We start from the raw sequence: 22,434 nt of genomic DNA on the forward strand, positions 1-22,434 counted from the left end.
TTGTCTCCCTCCCACATCCGTTGGATAAATGAAACAAAGTATATAAGAAAGAAATGGTAGATATTTATTCATATTGTTCAAGTAACAGAAAACTAAATAAATTAAGGGAGTTAATTCACAAACTTAGCTATCTCTTTTTATAATATAACTTTTAACTTCTCTTATTTTTGTAATTATCTTTTATTATTATTACTTGGCTCTTAAAGTTTGTATATCATTAAATTCACTGTCAATTTCACAATCCGGCATTACATGGACATGGAATATACTTTCTGAATCCATAGTTTGAGTTTTGGTTGCCTCAGCATTTTCAATAGGAGTGTAATTTTCAGAGAAAGCTAAAAATAATGATTGAATTGAAAAGCATCAATATTTAGATTGGCTTCGCAATTAGAAAAAAACAAAACTAATCAAAAATAATTTGAAAAATAATGAAAATATTTAGTGAAAATCATTATTCCTATTGATTCTCCTACAAATGCTCTCAACTTTGTTTCTACTTCTCTAGTTCTAGAATATAAAAGAGGGGCCTAAGAATATGTTGATCAAGACTCCTACAGGGGATTACTTTTATCATTTTTACCCTCCAGATTTAGAAATCTTTTTATCTTCCTGAGATCTTTGCTTAAAGCATATTAGCAGTCTTGCCAAAAAATTAATGATATGTGTAATCTTGGCTTGCTATAGAGTACATTATTGCATTTCTAATTTTTCATGCTACAAAAGAATATACTTCCTCTTATAAAGCGAGTCAGATTTGCCTTAGACAACACAATTCTGAGCAATTCCATTTCCCTTAGTGACAGAAATGCTTTCAAAGCTTCATAGCATAACTGAATTAATTAGGTCATCCTATTACAGCCAAAACAAGGCAGAAATTCTTCAAGACTGGTTATTTTGTTTAGTCTTCCCAACCCTTTTTTCTCTTTCTAAACATTTAAACTCAAGTGGCTGGGTTGCCACTTTTAGAGTAGAAAATCTTCATGATACTCTCCAGTGCAAACCCAGAATGTTTTTCTTCTTCTTCTTTTAACTTCTTTACTCATGGACAAGTATGTAATTGTACAAACATGTGCAGTAAATATCATTGCACAACAGAGAGCCTATAGACCATTCCTTAAATTCTCAGAGTCAAAAAGTAATCTATGGCTAATGGTTTAATTTGCCTAAACCCTATGGGTGTCTAAGAGCAAGAGCCTTTGAGGATTCAAAAGATGTATATAGCCCTTCAGAGCATACCTTATGTTTGGGAATCAGGCACTCATTAATCCTCTCAACTGTGACAGTTAGAGAATAATGGCCAGATGATGGGTGATCAAGGACTAAATTGACTAATATACTTTATGTCCAAACTGGGACATTTCTGAAATGAAAGAGTAAGCTCTTTATAATCATATGCGTACACCAGGCATTATCCTGAATTGTTCCAGGCAAACCTAGATATAAACAAATATACTGATGAAATGAATGAGCCTCTGGACTGACACGCTTCTGAATCTGCAATCATACCAAATCTGTGGTTCTTCTCCTGAATTTATTCAAATAAATAATATTATTACACACTAAATATTTTACTGCCTTTTTTGTGTGCCTTCTGCTTTTAAATTCCTCTTATGGTTTTTAAAGATACAAGAAGTCCTCCAGAGTTTCTCTTAAAATTTATACAATATTTGTTTTGGTACAATTTAAAATAAACCAATTAATGTCATAGATATGTTCATAAGTTTTCATAAATAGCAAGAAATCAATGGCCACTTCTAAAAGGATGTTCATTAAGCATTCATTTAATTTCTTTTCTTATTTTGATTTCTCATAAATTTCTTTAAAGTAAATATAGTGAAAATTAAAATCGTTTAGACCCAATGGCTGCTACTTTCCTTTATCCTATTTAATATTACAGATCATTTTGTATGAAAGAATAACACTTCTTTGAATTTAGGACTAGTAATTTTATTCTGTTACATTAGACATAAATATATATCCAGGATAAAGGGTACACCTCAATTGGTAATTTAGTGTATACAGGCAGTTCTTTAATTTTTACAAAAAGGTTGCCTGAAAATATGTTTTAAAGTTTATAAATAATGAATCATGGAATACTACATCAAAAACTAATGATGTACTGTATGGTGACATAACATAATAAAAGATGAAAAAATGAAATTAAAGTTCATAAGTTGAACAGTGACTTACAAGTGAATAAAGGGATTCCTTGAGAGCTACATATGTTATAAAATATTGAACTGTTTTTCTAAAGACATGGTTTCCATGAGTCCAGTCAAATCCAAACAGCTGAATGAAAAATCTTCACAGGTTACCAGAAAACGACAGGAGAAAGTCACTAATGAGTTCCAAGAACTTCTCTAATTGCCTTTCAATTCAGGTACCTCTCCTTTTCAGTGGCCTATCACTATGGCCAAACACATGGTCAGGCAGCCCAGACAGATCCTAATCACCAAATGGAGGGCTCTATACTCACTCAGCTCATGAGGTATGGTAGAGAAAGTCTATATTCTTTTTGCCGTGAGAAGGGTCCTCTGCATGATTTTCTGAATATTCCCACTTACCAGCCTATCAGCAACTAAGAGTACTTGGTCATCATCTACAAATCCTGAATGATGGGGCACATAGGCGGCTCATTGGTTAAGCATTGGACTTTTGGTTTTCAGCTCAGGTCATGTCAGGATCTTGAGATCAAGCCAACGTTAGGCTCCATGCTCAACTTAGAGTCTTCTTGAGATTCTTTCCCCCTCCCTGCCCCCTCTGCTCTTCCGCCAGCTCGAGGTCACTCATTCTCTCTCTTTCTCTGTCTCATAAATAAATAAATAAATAAATAAATAAATAAATAAATACTTTTTAAAAACGTGATGAATGAGGATGGGCAGTTGAGGAGGAAGAAAAAGAACTGGGAGAATGGTCACCCACTAGAGGTCATGCAATCATGAATTTCCCAAGGCCTGACTGCCAAAGATTCCTGATGAGGGGAAATGTGGGTTGAGTCATAGAACTGGGAAAAGCAACAGAGAATCCGTAGCTTGCTTGGGGTCGAAGGTGTGGTGTTTTACTAGGCATTCTCAGAAAACCACTAATTTGTACAGTAAGGTCTAAAAGTATTGCTGTTCTCTACCTTGGTGACCACCCAGTCTTTGGTCCTAGCAGCCATCCATAGGAATTAGGAATTAGATATCAGATAATCAGAGAAAGACAAATTTGATTCAACAGTGGTTTATTCCCAATGCTAATGAGATACCCTAATGAATAGAAAATGTGAGTAGCTTCCAGGTTAAATTTGTTTTACTCTTACCCTAGAAAAGATTACAATCACTAATTAAACAGTTTGGATTAAGAAACATTAAAGTAAGCACAAATTGCTAGTTTGTTGTTCATTCTCCATGAACAGATTACCAATAAGCCATTTTTGTTCTTTGATAGGGAATTATGGATGATTCTAAAGTGATTGAGTTTTAAAGCACTAAAATAATCTATATTACATCTATATAACTTCTCAGTGGATCTTTTGTAGATATTTTAGAATGTCTATTACATAGTCAAGTCACAAAATGAGAACACAAAAATCACAGAGTAAGAAAAAAGAATATCTACCCTAGCTTTGCTATTACCTTCAATATATTTTAAAAGTATTTGTTTGAAAAGAGAAATATGTTATTTTTAATCTATTGATATTATTTATGATTTATTAACAGTGTTCTTACTGTGAATGTTAGAAAAATATTTTTTAAATCTCATCTTATTAGAACTCTCTTACCAAAAGTGTGCTATTTTATAAAAAGAATATGTCACTCTAACAAGTGTGACTCAGGGGCAAAAAATGAGCCATCATAAGCATCTTTTGAGTGCTGTCAGATTGCTCAAGTGAGGAGAATAGGAAACCTATAAAGTAAAGCAGGTCAGAGCAGGGAAAGTGCAAATTAAAATCAGGTAAGGCTTAAGCAAAATGAAAGAGCACTTTACAAGAAAGTCCAAATCTAGTTACACAATACATCACAGGCAGGAAGCCAAGCCAAGAATCAATGAAAACTGGTTATGATCAAGGTGGATTCAAGGATGGAAGAAGACAGCAAAGAGTAAATGTTTGATGTTGATTTTTACTAAGGACATGAATGACATTTTTACTAGCAAATTTTCTTTTTTTTTTTNTTTTTTTTTTTTAAGATTTTATTTATTTATTCGGCAGAGACAGAGACAGCCAGTGAGAGAGGGAACACAAGCAGGGGGAGTGGGAGAGGAAGAAGCAGGCTCATAGCGGAGGAGCCTGATGTGGGGCTCGATCCCATAACGCCAGGATCACGCCCTGAGCTGAAGGCAGACGCTTAACCGCTGTGCCACCCAGGCGCCCCTACTAGCAAATTTTCTTTAGAAGAAAGGTCAGAGATATTAGATCAAACACTATCCAATTCATAGGTGTTGTTAATCCTATTAAAGAGTAATGAATAAATTATATGCTTGTAAGCATTTTGAAGTAAATTTAAAGATGAAATTGTGAAACTGTTGGTCTAAATATTAGGAAAGTAACATAAGTGCTGGATTTCCTTACCTGTAAATTAAGTGTCCCCTTTGAAGGACTGTTGTGAAGATTAAATGCAGTGACGTAAGTAAAATTCTCAGAACAACCCCTGGGATGTTGTAAGTGCTTAAATAACATTATTTTTGTTAGTTAGCAAACCAAAAGAATATTAAATATATATATATATGGGATTATCAAGAAAACAAGAGGTGAAACACAATAAACACGACAAAACTCACTAATATGTACATCACAGCCTTCGCCGTCTGCATGACCTTTTCTCAAGGCACTTTATTTTTCTGGACTTGTATTGTTTATTTATAAAATCAAGAGATTGAACTAGAATATCTCTACGGTATCTTCTAGCACATTTATAATTTTTAGGACCTCATGCATCAATAATCTTAACATTTTTATAGAGTTATATTGCTAAACTATTTTAGTATTTATATTTTGCATAGGTATTTCTCATAGGATTGTGAATGTCATACATTGTACAAGCATGAGAGCAAGTTCCAATACCAAAATTTTCTGGGTGTCACTCTCAAAGCCAGTCTTGAGTTCTATATCACCCTTTGATACATAACTTTGAGCACATTAAACATGTCCCACAAGACAAGAAATTTGACCCATTTCCCCCTCTCAAACAATAAACCTAACAGATAATATAGTCCAGATTTATAGTCCAGGTATTCCTCTAAATACTAGAGAAATTTTGTCTATTATCAATGCATTTTTTATCTACATAATTCAGTCACTTGGGAATTACTGCACCATTTTAAAATTAAGCAAACCTTTTTATCAGGGTTGTTTGGAAAGAAAATTGACTTTGATTGACTTAAGCTACGTAGGGATCTCACAGAAATTAAGAAAAAAATAGAAATATGGATCTAGGAAAGGATAAGAAGTAAAGCAGTTTAGGATCTAGGAAACTCAGGTGTTCCTTAGCAGCACTGATGAGACAACTAAGCTCTAATCACCTTTGTTCTCCATCATTCCTATCAGGTTCAAATAAACAAAATAAAGACACTGATAATACTAGAATGTGCATGGGGTACCAGCAGAGGCATTTGGCATACTACCCCAACAACTCCACACACTGTGATGGGGAAAGGTCTCCCGAAGGAAGATGGCACTGGACCAGAGAAGTTAGATGTTATCAGATGATGGGGTGGGGGGAGGTTTATAAAAAAAGGAAGAAGAGTTTTGTTTTCAGATTGTAAAGATAAGATATAAATTGCAATCATTAATTCTAAAAGTGTGTGTGTATATGTGTGTGTGTTTTAAGGTTGCTGCTTTATTAGAATTTTCCATTTAAATGCAATTAAATACAACTTCTCTTGAATCAAGGAAGCATATCTGCCAAAGAGAAGGATGGATCACATTTTAATTTGTATTTTATTTTACATTAATTTTACTTTTATTTGCACTTCTCTTTAAGTAAATGTAGACGTTTTTCATTCTGTTAGGGGAGCACAAATTTTTAATCTCCTTAATCAAGTGCGCCTATTGCAATCAATTTCTTACTCTGATTTCAATGATTTTCATCCCATGCTATAGAAAATTGTGTAGAATACCCAAAAAGAAGCCTGAAGAGACTCAAACTGTAAGCCTAATGAAATAAACTGAGGTTGTAATAATACCATTATCAACATAATTATGATTGTGAGTTAAATTTACCCGATGCTTTCTATTGGCCAGATACTATTCTAAAGGCTTTACATATATTAATACATGGGAACCTTACAACCTGCCTTAGTGTGGTAATAATTATTATCCTAATTTTATAGCTGAACAAATTAAGGCACAACAGAGTCCTTAGGGTCTGACAAGAATGAGGTGGCACACTCAAGGGGAGTCAGCTAAAAAGAATTTAATGAAAGAACAGTTTACAGAGGGGTAGGAAAGGTTAAGAGAATGGATGGGGATGGGGGATGGGGACAGTGACATCTGGGGCACTAGCACAGAAGGGAACTATTGCCTTTGAGAGCCTGAAGGAGAAAGTGGAAGGAACTCTGCTCCTGCAGGAGCTGTAGCCCTGTAACTTTAAAGAAATATAGCCACCAAAAGTCACTGGAGGGGCAAGAATGGAGCAAATGGGAACAAATATCCCAAGCTGACTCTCCTCTTACTTCCTACCCAGGCCTCCCATAGGTCCAACCCACTGGAATCCAGAGGGCAAGGTACCTCAGATGTTGTAGTCCATATGGATCAGCTTTCTGGGGCATCTAACAGGGCATAGATGGGTGAAGAAAAGATAAGGTGAAATCACCCTAACCAGGACATCTTAATTACTTGACCTGAGTCTTGAAACTGAGTGTGGATTCAGGGATTAAGCTGGTGTTCTGATAAATTGTCTGCCATGGTAGCCACCAACATCAGGACTATTATAGGACAGTTTGCTCAAAAAAAGAAAAAAAAATCTCATTAACTCCCACTTATTCCAGAATATGGCCAGCCACAGAAAACCCTCATTTCTAACACAGAACAATCCTTCCTCTTTGGACAAATGCTCAAACTTGCTTGTTTATACCTTTGCAGCCAAAGACTACCAAATGTTCCTAAAGACCAAAGAACACTTACAAAAACCTCACCTTGACAGAATGCTTGCCAATCAGAGACTGTCTCAGGATTTTCTCTTTTTATTCTACAGGACTATTCTCCTCTAACACTTTGAAGCCTTGCTGAAGTACAGCAAATAGGTTCACTTACTGAAAGTTTATGAATAAATAGCCTTTGTTAATTGTATATCCAACTTAGTTTTGCCTTTGACAATTCTTAACTATAATATTATACTACTTCTCTAGACTGCTGCTGCTACAGAACTAATAATTAAAGCAAAGAATAGAATAAGGTACAGGTACATATTGCACTGGCCATATTGGGATAAACTTGAAAATCAAAAGAGGTAGATATTGAATAAAATAACTGGTGAAGCTATACTGACAATAAAGGTAAACAAACAGGCAAATAAGTAAAATAAATGAGTAAAAAAATAAATAACAGTAAAAGGTAACTTACATAGTAGAATGTCTTCTAATATAGATGAAGGACTTAAAAATCACCATTTTTCAATCATCCTAGTAAAAGTATATTCAGGCATAAATTATCAATGGATATTAAATCTGGAGGATAAGAGTGATTTGATGAGGAATGGGCTGTTTATATGTTTTCAAAGAATATTCCCCCAAATCCTTAATTAAAAAAGGAAAAATTATAACCATAAACTGGATAAAACAGACAACACCTCAACAGAGTGATGAAAGTTGTCATCCCTGATCAGGGATAAATTGACGTTGTGTGCCTTGGGTTGTGAGAACTCAATGTCACTCTCTGACGTTGAGATTTCAACACCGTGTATGTATTATCTCAGATAGCAATGCAAAACCTAGATGCATAACCAGAGGGAGTAATCAAGTGAACACTGAGAGCATTAAACTAAAGAAACTAGGGGGAAAAATACGTAAGAAGGAATTCGTAAGGACAAAAGACAATACACTTGAAAACAGAAAAAGCCCTGACATGTATAGATCAATTCTATGCCTGATTTTGAAGAAAAAAATACCAATAACTTGCAAGTAACTTTTCTTCTCAATAATAGAGATTAAATTGAAAATTAAAAATTGAATTGAGGAAGTTAGCACAGAAAAAGAGGTATTATAAATTATTACTAACAGAGTGCATCATAATACATATATCAAGTTTGAAAACCTGGATGAAAAATATGATTTTCTAGGAAGACCAAATATCCTTTAGAAGAGAGAAATTAAAAATAGACAAACTTGGATGAAGAAAATTTTATCAGAGGCCTGAGCACTATCAGATTTAGATTTTTTTTACATATTTAAGAAAAAGATAATACATGTTATTTATAGAGCATAAGGAAGAAAGAAAATCTTCCAAACTACTTGAGCCAAGCCAGCATTACCTAAGGGCTTACGATGACATTAAAATATTTAGATGAATTATGCTGATGGATATCAGTGCTAATATCATAAATATGTTTGCTGCATCCTAGAAATGAAAAATTATATGTTAGATAATGTTAATAACTCAAAGGAGAAAAAAAAATGACCATCTTAAAGGATGCCTCCAAATCTCCAAACAAAATTCAGTATCAACCCAAGCTTTAAAAAGCAAAATTAGAAACTTTTGGTAAATTATTGAAAACATTTAATATGCCAGTCCCCCCAAAACAGTATAATGCACAATAATGAATCTTCTGCCAAGGAAAAGAAAAGGAAGAGAAATGATTTTTAACTCTATACCCTTAACTTAGGTTTGAATTATTTTTTCAGTATTTTAAACTAATTATCTTTCAAAAATAACTTAAAACATATTATGAGTACAGCAGAAAAACTTAGAAAATATCACCTGGTATTTTTAGAATGTGGCACACATAATAAGAGCTCAGTATGTGGCTGAAGAGGAATTTCAAATCAGTATATGATTCTATACTGTGATAACCAAGGAATGTTTATACATGTAGCAGTTCAAAAATTGAACACATTTCCCATTAAAATTACATTTCTTATGATATTTACAGTATCTTCACAGGCTTGTTTCCTTATCAAGCTTTTTGCAACAGTTACAGTGAAAGACTGGCAATTTCAGTAAATACTTAGACGTTTAATGTCAGTCATTATATAAACAAAGTATGCTTTTGGAAGATTAATTTTTAATAAAAAATAAACTAAGACATACTCCCACAATCACAATTCTTTGTTGAAAATTTTCTGCATCATTCCCTATTACTGACTTGGAATATGAATTTCCAAACTAACAAATAACAGTATTAAAAAGAAAGAAAGCATAACGGTAGGTGAGTCTACATTATGTAAAACAATAACAAGTCAAATTAATTTTGAAAATATTTTAGTCATATTTTATAGATTAAAACTTGAAGTATAGGATGTTATTTTGTGGGCATTGACACAAATAGGAACAAATATCTCATAAATTATGAAAAATGAAAATATTCATTGAATAATGTAATCATGCCAAATATTTATCTTACATTTACTGTAACTTTGACTTGTGGTCAAAGTGTCTAGGAAAATGATAAGATATAGTTCTCGCAAATAGACTACTATATGTTCAGTATGGTTAAGCAATCTAAACTTAATATATTAAATAAAATAATTAAAATAACTATTAAGTGATAACACATGGCCACATTATTTGTGATAAATAAAATTTTATGTTATGAGAATACAATTAAGTTCTGAAAATGGCAAAGCATAAATATTCAACTAGAGACACAAACTAAGTTGAATTTACTTGAATCTAACTTAAGGTGATATTTCAAACCATAATCTTTACTTAGAATTGTAACAAATTCTATGATCTCATAATCCTATTCTTCTAATCTTAAAGAAGTTATTTCAAGAATTCTTTATATGTTTCTGTTACCCATTGCTTAACTCAATGCATAGCATTTAATAGACGATTCATATTGGAATAATAAATCCCTAAATCAGAAATGGATAGCCCTATAATTTTTTAAATAAATGTATTTAATATTTACTCTTCATGACATTGTACACCTACTTTGCATAAAAGTAGAGTGAGTGCTCTTCCCAAATACATATTTAATCCTTATGGTTTTACTAACTTTTAAAATTTGTGCCCTTTTTCTACTTTTGAATAAAAAATCTCTGCAAGTTTCACTTTAGAATTGATTTTCCTCCATTTTTCAGGGAGACACAGGCTGTTAGTTTAAGAACAGTTTAAGACCTCTCATTATTTTGTAATCTTTAATCTCATTTTGAGGACATCTTCTCCCTTGAAATCTTTACATTTTTTTTTCTTTTTCTTTACCCATGAATCAGTCCTATTCTGCATTTCCTCTCTCATTTCTTTTGTTTATACATTTTAATTGTATGCTCCAGATAGTACCTATACTCCTCTGCTGAATCAGCTTTTCTAAAAACAGCATCTTCCAAATATGTGACTGCGTATTAAGACACTCCTTGCTGAAATGCCAGGTCAGCAGTATGGAGTAGAAGTACTGAATAGAAGACATGAGAAGTAGTGACTACCCCAGACTGCACACTATTGTTACAAAGTGACTCATGACAGTTGCTATTAAGTTGGGAGAAACAAATCCCCAAAGGCATTCACCAAAAATTCAGGTCTTTCAAATCCTTAATTTGGATACTAGTACAATAATTAGAGGGATGGGTATACATTAATTATATCATTAGCACCTTTTATTTTAACATTTTTATAGTTTATGTGTTTATCATTTGAATGGTATTAAGTGTAATAGTTTAGGGGATTTTTTTTGCCTTTTTAATTTCTTTTTTTTAACTGAAGTGTAATTAGCATAGTATATTACTTTCAAGTGTACACTGATTAAACAATTCTATACATTACTCGGTGTTCCTCAAGAAGTATATATTCTCCATCACCTTTATCTATTCATTCCTTCCCCACCCATCTCTCCTCTGGCAACCATCTATTTATTCTCTGTATTTAAGAGTCTATTTTTTTGTTTCCCTTTTTTTTCTTGGTTAGTTTGTTATGTTTCTCAAATTCGACGTATGAATGGAATCATATAGGTCTTTCTCTGATTGACTTATTTCATTTAGCATTATGCCCTCCAGGTCTATGTATGTTGTTGCAAATGGCAAGATTTCCTTTTTTTTTTATGGCTTAGTAATAATCCATTGTACACATATACTACTCCTTTATCTAGGCTGCTTCCATATCTTGGCTATTGTAAATAATGCTACAGTAAACATATGGGTGCATACATCTTTTTGAATTAGTATTTTAATATTCTTTGGGTAAATACCCAGTTATGGAATTACTAGATCATACGGTGATTCTATTTTTAATTTTTTGAGGAACTTCCATATTGTTTTCCACAGTGGCTACACCAATTTGCATTCCCACTAACAGTGCATGGGGGTTCCTCTTTCTCCACATCATCATCAACACTTATTATTTCTTGCGTTTTTTATTTTAGCCATTCTGACAGGTGTGAGGTGATATCTCATTGTGGTTTTGATTTGCATTTCCTGATGATTAGTGATGTTGAGCATCTTTTCATGTGTCTCTTGGTCATCTGTATGCCTTTTTTGGAAGAATGCCTATTCATGTATCTGCCTATTTTTAATTGGATTATTTGGGGGGGGGTTGTGTTGAATTGTATAAGTTCTTTATATATTTTGGATATTAACCCCTTATTGGATATATCATTTAGAAATATCAATAGTTTGCCTTTTTGTTGTTGGTTTCCTTCACTGTGCAAAGCTTTTTATTTTTATGTTATTCCAGTAGTTTAATTTTGGTTTTTTTCCCTTACCTAAGGAGACATATATAGAAACATGTTTCTATTGTCAATGTCAAAGAAATTATGGCCTATGTTTTCTTCTTGGGGTTTTATGGATTCAGGGCACACATTTTAGTCTTTAATCCACTTTGAGTTTATTTTTGTGTATGGTGTAAGAATGTGGTCCAATTTCATTCTTTTGCATGTAGCTGTCCAGTTTTCCCAGCACCATTTGTGGAAGGGAGTCTTTTCCTGAATTTTTGACTATGTATCTGTCAAAAAATTTGTCTGACCTATGGAATATTGCCATCCAGTAAACCAGTGCTGGTAGTAACTGATTTGGCCACACAGTTGAAATTTAAAACACAACCACTATTCATCTTTTAAATATAAACCTCAGAGACATCAGTGATGGTTAAATATCTCAATATTGTCACATATTTAATTACACAAAAGTATGACTATAATTAAATGAGTGTAAGATATTTGGTACATAGAGTATTTTATTTAGGATGTGCAGGATTTTTTCTTGTTTTTATCATTATTTATAGCATAAAATGAGAAACATAACTTCATTTTATATTTGTAAAGTATCTAATACACTTACAACACCAGGTAGAGTAGAAAATTAAATATGCCTCGATTTCTACAATCAACATACTTTAATATAATAGTTTCAAAATATTAAACCAAATACTTGGGGACACACTTTAAGAAGAATCTCACATGTACAATAAATTAACGTAGCATTAAGTCATAAGGTAGGTTGTAACATTATTTTAAATATAGAAATCTTGTTAATAAATTATAAAACTTAAGAAAATTATTAGGAAAAATGTACAAGAGTATGAGATAAGCTTGACCAAATAAAAAAACTCAATTCTTTCTCATAGGTCAACAATTTACTCACTTAAGTGGCCCAGTTTCATTCATCTTCTAAAATATTAGCATTAAACAATATATTCCAATTGTTTTGCATTCTAAAAATATTCCAAAAACATATTCATATACATATATGCACATATATGTGGAATAAAATATATCCCCAAAATATATGCATATTAAAATTGTGATTAAAATGCTTGAAAGAGTCATCCTTTCTACCTAAAATTTGTGATCATTCTTCAAACAACAGCAGTATTAACAACTACTTTTGCTTTCTATTTGTTGATTTTTACTTTTGATCTCAATTTTTAAGCACATATTTTGTCTAGCTCTAGATTTGAAAATATTTGAAACTATTTTTCATATTGTAATTGCATAAAACAAATGGGTTTAAAAGCAACAGATGACATAATACTAATGTGAAGGCAGCAAGAAAATATAGCAAATAGTAGTACTTTCCATGTCCATATCTTGAGATGCATTAGTGTAAGGTAGCATGCTTAGCATCTTTTTTTTTTTAAGATTTTATTTATTTATTTGACAGAGACAGCCAGTGAGAGAGGGAACACAAGCAGGGGGAGTGGGGTAGGAAGAAGCAGGCTCCTAGCAGAGGAGCCTGATGTGGGGCTCGATCCCAGAACCCTGGGATCGCGCCCTGGGCCGAAGGCAGACACTTAACGACTGCGCCACCCAGGTGCCCCAGCATACTTAGCATCTTGACATATTTATATTTTAGCATTTTTGTATCCTTTTTAACATCTTAATAAATGACTTGAATAATTATTTAAAAACAGTTTTAAACACAACTATATTCTATTTTTTTTCCTTTCCCAAATCCCTTGACAGATTTTGTATCAAATGTAATGCCAGATCTGCCTTATCTGATAGTTCAGAGTTTTACCAAAGCATTTAATTTCCATTCCTGTCATTGTCTCCTGAATTTGTCCTACTAATGAGAATTTCAAACCTAGGGATGGATTGTGATCAAGTTTTATGGCTAATTTCTATAAGGAATGACAAGGTTAAGACTTCCACAAATCAATCTTAGTATGGCTATGACTGCACTTTTTTGTGAGCATAAGCAAGTGTTAGGTAACAATTTATCACTGTGCTAAAGGAATCATGGCATTTCGTTTCACTCTTAGTTGCTTGTTTCTAGGATATAGAAAGAACCTAGTAAATAATTAATTACAGTGCGAAAGCTACAACATCACTTGACAATTTCTTTTTAAAATGAACTATACTCTTGGGTCCTTCTTTAAATAGCTTTCTTATCCTAGACACACATCTAAATTATCTATAATGCACTAGGAATGCATGATTTAATCTCAATTACTAAATATATAAAATAGAAACACAGTTTCTATTCATCAAAGATAAAATAAAGATTATTAGTATTAGTGTTAGTTAGTATTTGTTATTTAGTAATAAATGTAACCGTTATTCACAATACTCACTCATATGTTAAAATATTTTTGGATTGATTTGCTTCTGAACCACATTTTCCACCAAAGCTCAATAAACACAACTGTAACCGTTAAAACTTTTTTTCTGAATGTTCAGCAAGAAAAAAAAAATCACACATGTACTCCTAATAAATAGATAGAATCTAATTAGGAATTTGAAATTTAAATTCTTACTTTATTTCAGGCTTACTGATTAACTTGGGGAAAACACTCATTGCATTTTTTTCTACTCAGTTTTTTAATTTTGAAGTGGTTATATGCATTTATTTAATATGCGTTTTAAAACACTGCCAGCTGATGATCTTCTAAAAATTTTCTCAGTGCTTGCAGAATATAATATTTCTTGAAACAAAATTTTACAGATTTGGGGTTTATTATTATTAAAACAGAAAGTTATTATATAATCTACCAAACTTTAGTTTCTCTTAAAATCTTTATAATTATCCTTTGACTGAATACTTTTCTATCGCTGATGTGTGAGTATGTGTGTGCATTTTAGATCCCACTGTTTTCCTACTCAAGGAATATCTGGCCATATGAAAACATATCCTTTTATTATTTAGGTAAGCTATCTCTTTCAAACTCATGAAAGAAAAACAACTATAACAAAACCTATTTAGGTTTCAGCCTGATGCCTCAGGATTGAAAAACACACTTTGTCTAGAATCAGTACAAAAAGGGAATAAATGAGAGAGATCTTGTTTACATTTAAGGTGGAAGGATCTTTTCATATTATAGAGCTTCATAGGAGACCTGAAGTAGCCCTCTGAGAAGAGTAGATGAGTATTTTTCTTGTTGTTGTTTATTTTTATCAGAAAGGATGTTTTAAGAGCACCGAGTGTGCATTGGCATTAAAGATATCATAGGGAGATCAGAGGAGACAAAGCCCATGATGTAGTATATTTGTATGACTTAAAAAACTATGTAGAGTTGACCCTTGAACAACAAAGGGGCTAGGGGTTCTGAACCCCCATAGGGTTGAAAATCCACATATAACTTTTGACTCCCCCCAAATTTAACCATTAACCTACTACCAACTAGAACACGTATTTTGTATGTTATACCTATTGTATACTGTATTTTTATGACAAAATAAGCTAAAGAGAAGAAAATGTTATTAAGAAAATCATAAGGAAAATACCTTTACAATGCTGTATTGTATTTATAAAAAAAAATCAGTGTATAAGTGAACCTGTGGAATTCAAACTCATGTTGTTCAAGGATCAATTGTGTATGGTTTTATATTTTTTTCTATTTAAAAGGGAATTTTATCTCAGGGAATTTTTTCTCCAAATAAATTGCCAAATCGCACATAGATTCCTTGAAACCCAGAATAGCAATTATCAATTTGACTTTTAAGTTGTGCCTAGGTTGGAAAAGAAATATTTTATTCAACATATTTCATAAGGAACACATGGCCTTTAGGGAACTGAATCTAGTAAATAATTGACTGCATAACCTTGGATAATTTATTAGCCACCTGTTCCATTCTTACATTATAATAGGAAAATTAGGATTCCATCACTACATATACAACATTTTGCACTCCGAGTATTCAGAGGAACATTTCAAATCAGATAAAACCTCAAGAGTTGAAATTAAGGATGACCAACATGCATAACTTTGGAGAAGATTATATATAAATTCAATCTTTAACATTTTTCTTTATTATTCTCTGTATCATGATAGTCTTTTATTGCAAAAAACTAAAATAAATGGAGAAAAATTACACCAAGAATTTTTCAGATCGTGGATTGGGTTAACATCAATACAAAGAGTTACTGCAGCACTTGAAGCATTATTATATCTGCCTGCATTGAAAACGACCATGAATTTAAAAAATAATTATAATTTGAATGAAGACAGAAATTTTGTGGGTATCCTGGATAAAGGATATCACTCTCCTCTAATCACCTGTACCCACCACACAGTTGATCACTTTCACTCCCCCTCCCCATACACAAAGCTTGAACATACTTCCACACACACATGTGGTAGGCAGCAGGTCAAACTTGGGAACTCAAGAACATGTTTAAGATATATGTCAAGCAAGTAATGGGGATGTGTCAAGAGCTTTTGATACCTTATTTTGCAGTTCCGAATATCAGATTTCACAGAGTCAGAACTGTTCTATGAGATGCATTCTACAGGAATTTGGATGAGGTTGGGCTATGGGAGGGACAAAGTTTAGGGCAAGGAGGTCAGTATAAGCTTGGAAATGGTTTTGAATTGAGAGTTACATGACAGTAGGCTTGATGCATGACCTTGCACACTCAAGACACACCAACATGAAAAAAAGAGTAGTGCCCTCTCTGCAAATTTATCATGGCATTTAGGATTTGCCTCAGTGAGATTTTCACTAGAGATTACATACTATGAGAGCTCTGAAATGATGTGTTCTCTTTTATCGAGCCCCACTGAAAATACAATGCTTCTTATAGCATGTGACCCCTAGCCATCTAGAATCCATGTCTGTCAGTTAAACCAGCCTGCCCAGCCTTTGAGATTCTAATTTCCACCTTTTGTTGATCCAAATAGCTGTCCTAGAAACAGCCACCAGTCTTGTCAATGACTTCATGTCCATCCTCTCCCTCTACTTTTAGATAATCCAATCTTGGCAGAGTATTTACAAAGAATAATAAATTCTAGGTAAAAAGCATGTTTTAACTTTAATTATTTTCTATTTTCCTTGTTTATCCTATAATCAAGAAAGTTCTGCCCTGCTATTTCCCTGCTGCTTGTCTTCTAATGAATTCACCATGATAACCAACCAGACTTAATTATTACCTCCTTGATTATTGATTGTCTAATATTAATCAATTTAACAAACACATAGCCCTCACTATGAGTCAGACAGTGCGCAAATTGCTTTACAAATATAAATTTACTTTTTTGTCACAACAATATGAAATACTATTTTTCCTGTATAATAGGTAAGGGAACTGAGGCAGAGAAAGAATAAATACCTTGTCCATCATGGTTAAACAGCTCATAGGTGTTGGAGCCAGGTTTCAAGCTCAGGCAGTCTAGTTCCAGAGTCTCCACTGGTAGTCATTTATATCTGTTGCTCTTATCACACCGTGTCCTGACAATCTGCTCACATCTTTCTCCCTATTAATATTGACATGACTAATCAATATTTATTAAATAAATGAAAGCTCTGATATGCATATCTTTGTTTAGATGACCTCATAGTATGCTTTAAAACACTAAAAAAACAATCATCCTACAAATTAAAGTTTAACTTATACTATTGAAGAGGGAAATTGACCAGAGCAGGCCCAGGCCAGGAGGCCCCAGGAAATGGAAAGTTACTAACAATAAGCTAGAGATAACCAGAAGCCCTACTGGGAGCAAGAGATAACCAGCCCTTTCTGCCTCTGTAAACAGGCTTCCCACCACAGGCTCCCTGCACTGCTGTTTCTGCCTAAAGCAGCCCGCACTCCCCCAGCACAAACCCACCTACCAGCAGTCAGCATAGCCCTTGGAGCCTGACTGCCTGCAGCGCCCTATAAAAGCTCTGTAACTCCGTTGCCCGGGGCCCAGAATTTGGAGCAGGAGCTCATCTGGGTCCGCAGGCTTAAAATAAACCCCGAGTTCTCCTACTTCTCCAAGTGTCGCTTGGTCTCTCACTGGTCTGATTCTTATTTTTCTGCAACACTATGAACCTGGTATTTGTCTAATACTTACAGATACTCATATACATATTGAGCAACACAGCTGCTTATTTGACTTACATTTGAATCATGTCACCTAGTAGAGAATGAACGTGGAAGTTATAATAAATGCTTGTGGTAGAAATAAATAACTAGTAACTTGCATATTCATAGTATACTTTTCATGGGGTTTTTGGAATATAGGTGAGGTTCAGTGGGGTGGAGTCTGGGGCTGACAACCAAGAAAAAGTTCTTGAAGTGTCTGTGGTGCAAAATGGTGGTTTATTAAAGCGTGGGGACAGGACCCATGGGCAGAAAGAACTGCACAGGGGTTGTAAGGGTTGGCTGATATACTATGGGTTTGAGGGAGGTAAGGAAAAAGGAAGGTTTCCTGAAAGAATTTACCATAGTTAAAGAAGATTCACAGAATACCAGAGGATGCCATTGTCAAGTTAAGGTTGTTTTTCCCTCTAGTATGGCATTAACAGTAAGATAGTTAGGGGCTTCTTGGAGGAATGTTACATTCCTCCTATCACAAGTCCTTATCAATGGGCTGCAGGTCTAAAAGAAATTCAGTTTTATTTACATTTCCTTCTGCCTCAGCCTCCCTCAGTTTTATGGAGGGCCGGGTCATGTTAGGGCTTCAGGAAACTGATTTATGGGTCTCTGGAAGTTAGACTATTGGTAAGAAAGCTTCTTCCTTGTAAATCACTAAGACATGTGTAAACTGAGGGAGACTCAGGTCTTGGGGGATTGTGATCTCTTTTATAGTTAACTATTTGTTTTTCCTTTCCTTAGCTTTAGGGCAGCCAGGAGTGCCTCAGGAATGTTGGGGTTTGGGGGAGGTTGTGGGGTGTCTGCTTCTGCTTTGTCCTCAGCTTGCCTTCTGTTCCCTCATCACTTTTATTACCAAATTTTACTTCCCTTTGCCAATTAAGTCATTTTAAAATGAGAATTATTAACTACTTTTCTTGCTCTCGGTTCATGTTGAATTGGGTGTGTTTGACCAATTCAACATCTGCTAGTTAATGAGCCTGTTGACTTTTCCTACAGTATTTTGGAATAAGAGCTATTGATAATTTGGGGCCATTTTTTGTCAGTGACATGTACAATTTAATGATTCTCTTTGCAAAAAGGGAATTTAGTGTGATGCTACACTTTAATTTTTGAATTTTGTTTTGTTCTGCAAAACCTGTCAGGACGTAGAAAAAAATGAGCAGCTCTTGTCATAATATAATATTAAAAATTAAAAAAAATTGTTTCTAAACTGCTATGTATTATTTTGCCTACAGAGATTTTCCTAAGTGTTCATATTTTTACACAGAGATCTTAAGTAATGATATTTTTTTTTATTTTTTTAAAGATTTTATTTATTTATTCGACAGAGATAGAGACAGCCAGCGAGAGAGGGAACACAAGCAGGGGGAGTGGGAAATGAAGAAGCAGGCTCATAGCAGAAGAGCCTGATGTGGGGCTCGATCCCATAATGCTGGGATCACGCCCTGAGCCGAAGGCAGACGCTTAACCGCTGTGCCACCCAGGCGCCCCTTAAGTAATGATATTTTTAACCACAGGCAATTCTTTTTAGTCACGTGTCAAAAGTGACAACTACCTTTAAGCAGTGTATATTGTCTCAGCATAGGAAAGCATCATATCTAATGGCTTATGACATTAATTATAGGTACCAACATTTTAAAAATAAAATGTCATAAGTGACATCACATTGCTTACCTCCACAATATTTCTGGTTGGCAGGCAGTTTGAGCTGCCTGGAAAATTAAAGACTCAGTCAGCAAGTTCTATTGCCTTGCTTTTTTTTTTTCCCTCAGAGAATGTGTTACCTTTCTCATTGAAGAGAAGAAGGTATTTTCTCATAATATCTTAGAACTTTCTATATGCAATGAAATATTGTTGATTTTAGCTTAAGTCATATTGTGGACTCAGAAAGAGTAAGCATTCATGCAATATATATGCCTGAATCTTTTTTTTTTTTTTTGGCTATATGCCCGATAGTATATAGTATGGTTTTTCAGGAAATAGTTACATTAGGCAAAAATGTTAAAACTTTTATGTGATAAAAATAAGGATTTTCATATAAATTAATATTGAACTAAATGGAATCTTCACCAAAATAATAAAACCAAGAGATAAGGAGGGACAGAAAACCAGGAAGAGAAGGATGAGCATTTGTTAATGAAATGACCTGTAGAACATTAAAGAAAGTTCCTTTCTAATGTTAAAAGAATGAAATCTTGCCATTTGCAATGACATGGATAGAGCTAGAGTATATTATGCTAAGTAAAACAAGTCAGTCAGAGAAAGACAAATACCATATGATTTCACTAATATGTGGAATTTAAGAAACAAAACAAATGAGGAAGGTGGGAAAAGAGGAGAGGTCAAACCAAGAAACAGATTCTTAACTATAGAAAACAAGCTGATGGTCACCAGAAAAGAGGTGGGTGGGGGGATGGATCAAATAGGTGGTGGGGATTAAGGAGTGCACTTTCTGTGATGAGCCCTGGTTGTTGCATGGAAGTGTTGAATCACTAGATTGTACACCTGAAACTAGCATTACACTCTATGTTAACTAACTGAAATTTAAATAAAAACTTAAAAAATAAGAGATTTTAGGGGGCGCCTGGATGGCTCAGTCGTTAAGCGTCTGCCTTCAGCTCAGGGCATGATCCCAGCGTTATGGATCGAGCCCCACATCAGGCTCCTCCGCTGGGAGCCTGCTTCTTCCTCTCCCACTCCCCCTGCTTGTGTTCTCTCTCTCGCTGGCTATCTCTATCTCTGTCAAATGAATAAATAAAATCTTAAAAAAAAAATTTTTTTAAAAATAGATTTTAATGATGGAAAGCTANTTAAAAAAAAAATTTTTTTAAATAGATTTTAATGATGGAAAGCTAATATCATAAAGATAATTAATTCCAAATTAATTTAGAATTTTGATGCAATTCCAATGCAAATCCAAAGAGAACATTATTTAAAATATAGAAAATTAATNATTTTTTTAAAAATAGATTTTAATGATGGAAAGCTAATATCATAAAGATAATTAATTCCAAATTAATTTAGAATTTTGATGCAATTCCAATGCAAATCCAAAGAGAACATTATTTAAAATATAGAAAATTAATTATGAAGTTTCTCTGGAATAATACAGGGGTAAAAAAAAAAGGAAGTTTTGAAAAAAATAACTTACTATTTCAGATAAGGTATATATTGCAAAATAGAGAAATTCAAACAAAATTTTAAATGATTAAAAAATATATTGATCAATGAAGGACACCTGGTTGGCTCAGTCAAGTGTCCCACTCTGGATTTCAGCTCAGGTCATGATCTCAGGGTCGTGGGATAGAGCCCTCATTGGGCTCAGCCCTGAGCATGTGGCCTGCTTAAGATTCTTGCTCTCCCTCTGCCCCCCCCCCACAGGCGTGTATGTGTTTGCGCAAGCTTCATCAGTGAAAACAAAATTTGTAGTCTCCATTATTTATAAGATAACTCATGATTTAAAAAAAAAAAAGCACCACTGACCAGGAAAGTTAATAATAGAATATGTTGTTGTAACAATTAACAATTCTGGAAATAATCATGCCAGATTCTCATGTCATATTTTGTGCTTAAGCAAAGTACAACTATATAACTGTGATGGTTAATTTTATGTGTCAACCTGGCTAGGCTGTGATGTTCATTTGTTTAGTCAAACATCACTCTAGATGTTGCTGCAAAGGTATATTTTAGATATTATAAACATTTAAATCAGTAGACTTTGAATACAACACATTTCCCTCCATAATGTGGATGGGTTTCATCCAGTCAGCCGAGAGACTTAAGAGCAGAGACTGAAATGTCCCAAAGAAGGACTTCCCTTCAAGACTACAATATCAACTTTTTCCTCAATGTCCGGCCTACCTGGGTGCCCTAACAATTTCAGACTTGCTAGACCCAAAATCATGTGAGACTACTGCTTAAAGTAAATCTCATTCTTCTGTTGAAGAGAGAACCAATATGTATCCTATTGGTTCTCTCTTCTGGAGAACCCTGACTAAAACAATTACCTTTATATACATTGAATTATTGAAAATAGAATTAAACACTTGTCAAAACTTGAAGTAGATGAAATGTCTGTGATTTAAAAAAAAAAACCAAATAGAGGTGAATACATAAAAATTTAAGACTTCTTTATGTAAAATAGAGTAAAAATAAATAATTTGGGGAATGTATGTATTCTGGTAGTTTTATCATATGAGCTCAAATACAAAATAAGGTAATTTCTAAATAAATACCCTTTTCCTTGTTGCCTTTACCACTATACACCAAAACTGGAAACTTGGGATTCATCTTCAACTCCTTGTATTTATTCTTGCTACCATTAACCTGTGAATTTCTACCTCTTTATAATTTTTTTTTAAAGATTTTATTTATTTATTTGACAGAGATAGAGATAGCCAGCGAGAGAGGGAACACCAGCAGGGGGAGTGGGAGAGGAAGAAGCAGGCTCATAGTGGAAGAGCCTGATGTGGGGCTCGATCCCACAATGCGGGGATCACGCCCTGAGCTGAAGGCAGACGCTTAACCGCTGTGCCACCCAGGCGCCCCCTACCTCTTTATAATTTT

At 33.9% G+C, this 22,434-nt stretch overlaps 1 protein-coding gene and 1 long non-coding RNA gene across 11 annotated transcripts in view; one reads left to right on the plus strand and one right to left on the minus strand.

The window, feature by feature from the left end:
- Positions 1–17,418, minus strand: part of LOC117801680 — a 53,655-nt gene extending 36,237 nt beyond the window's left edge. The window contains exon 1 of the long non-coding RNA XR_004624432.1: positions 17,122–17,418. This is a non-coding gene — a long non-coding RNA (uncharacterized LOC117801680). The remainder of the gene's footprint in view (positions 1–17,121) is intronic.
- Positions 1–22,434, plus strand: part of EPHA6 (EPH receptor A6) — an 811,316-nt gene that overhangs the window by 410,251 nt on the left and 378,631 nt on the right. The window lies entirely within an intron of this gene.

Source organism: Ailuropoda melanoleuca, chromosome 1, assembly GCF_002007445.2.
Source record: "Ailuropoda melanoleuca isolate Jingjing chromosome 1, ASM200744v2, whole genome shotgun sequence".
Taxonomy (NCBI): domain Eukaryota; kingdom Metazoa; phylum Chordata; class Mammalia; order Carnivora; family Ursidae; genus Ailuropoda; species Ailuropoda melanoleuca.